The following is a 2,158-nucleotide window of genomic DNA, read 5'->3' on the forward strand; positions in this document are numbered from 1 at the left end:
GGATTTGGATTAGGATTAGGATTAGGATTAGGATTCAGATTAGGATTTGGATTAGGATTAGGATTAGGATGAGGATTAGGATTTGGATTAGGATTAGGATTAGGATGAGGATTAGGATTTGGATTAGGATTAGGATTAGGATGAGGATTAGGATTTGGATTAGGATTAGGATTAGGATGAGGATTAGGATTTGGATTAGGATTAGGATTAGGATGAGGAATAGGATGTGAATTAGGATTAGGATTTAGAGTAGGATTCGGATTAGGATTAGGATGAGGATTAGGATTAGGATTAGCATTAGGATGAGGATTAGGATTAGGATCAAGATCGGGATGAGGATCAGGATCAGGATTAGGATTAGTATTTTGGTTCGAATTAAGATTAGGATTTGTATTAGGATTAGGATTAGGATTAGGATTCAGATTATTATTAGGATTACGATTAGGATTAGGATTAGGATTACGATTAGGGTTAGGTTTAGGATAAGGATATGGATAAGGATTAGTATTAGGATTAGGATTCGGGTTCAAATTAAGATTAGGCTTAGGATTAGGATTAGGATTAGGGTTAGGGTTAGGGTTAGGATAAGGATATGGATAAGGATTTGGGTTAAGATTAGGATTAGGATTCAGATTAGGATTAGGATTCAGATTAGGATTAGGATTCAGATTAGGATTAGGATTCAGATTAGGATTAGGATTCAGATTAGGATTAGGATTCAGATTAGGATTAGGATTCAGATTAGGATTAGGATTCAGATTAGGATTAGGATTCAGATTAGGATTAGGATTCAGATTAGGATTAGGATTCAGATTAGGATTAGGATTCAGATTAGGATTAGGATTCAGATTAGGATTAGGATTCAGATTAGGATTAGGATTCAGATTAGGATTAGGATTCTGGTTCGAATTAAGATTAGGATTTGTATTATGATTTGGATTAGGATTAGGATTCAGATTAGTATTAGGATTAGGACTAGGATTAGGATAAGGATTAGGATGAGGATTAGTATTAGGATTAGGATAAGGATTAGGATCAGGATTAGGATCAGGATCAGTATGAGGATCAGGATCAAGATCAGGATCAATATCATTATCAGGATTGGGATCAGGATGATGATCAGGATGAGGATTAAGATTAGGATTAGGATTGGGATTAGGATTAGGATGTGGATTATGATTAGGATTAGGATTGGGATTAGGATTAGTATCAGGATCAAGATCAGGACTAGGATCAAGAACATGATCAGTATAAGGATCAGGATCAGGATTAGGATCAGGATCAAGATTAGGATCAGGATCAGTATTAGGATCAGGATCATGATCGTTATCAGGATCGGGATCAGGATGAGGATCAGGATAATGATGAGGATTAGGTTAGGTTTAACATTAGGATTAGGATTGGGATTAGGATTACGATTAACATTATGATTAGGATTAGGATTAGGATTAGGATACAGATTAAGGTTAGGGTTAGGATAAGGATATGGATAAGGATATGGATTTGAATTAGGATTAGGATTCAGATGAGGATTAGGATTATGATTAGGATTACGATTAGGATTAGGATTAGGATTAGGATGAGGATGAGGATGAGGATTAGGATGAGGATGAGGATGAGGATTAGGATTAGGATTAGGATTAGGTTCAGGATCTGGATTAGGACCAAGATGAGGATCAGGATGAGGATGAGGATTAGGATCAGGATAAGGATCAGGATTAGGATCAGGATGAGGATGAGGATGAGGATGAGGATCAGGATCAGGATCAGGATTAGGATGAGGATTAGGATGAGGATTAGGATTAGGATGAGGATTAGGATTAGGATTAGGATTAGGATTCAGATTAGGATTCGTATTAGGATGAGGACTAGGATTAGGATCAGGATGAGGATGAGGATGAGGATCAGGATTAGGATCAGGATTAGGATCAAGATCAGGATCAGTATAAGGATCAGGATCAGAATTAGGATCAGTATCAGGATAAGGATCAGGATCAGGATCAGGATCAGGTTCAAGATCAGGATTAGGATAAGGATCGAGATTAGGATTAGGATGAAGATGAGGATGCGGATCATGATAAGGATTTAGATTAGGATTAGGATTAGGATTAGGATAAGGATTAGGATACGGATTAGGATTCGGGTTCGAATTAAGATT

This window comes from Lupinus angustifolius, chromosome LG16 (assembly GCF_001865875.1).
Source record: "Lupinus angustifolius cultivar Tanjil chromosome LG16, LupAngTanjil_v1.0, whole genome shotgun sequence".
NCBI classification, from domain to species: Eukaryota; Viridiplantae; Streptophyta; class Magnoliopsida; order Fabales; family Fabaceae; genus Lupinus; species Lupinus angustifolius.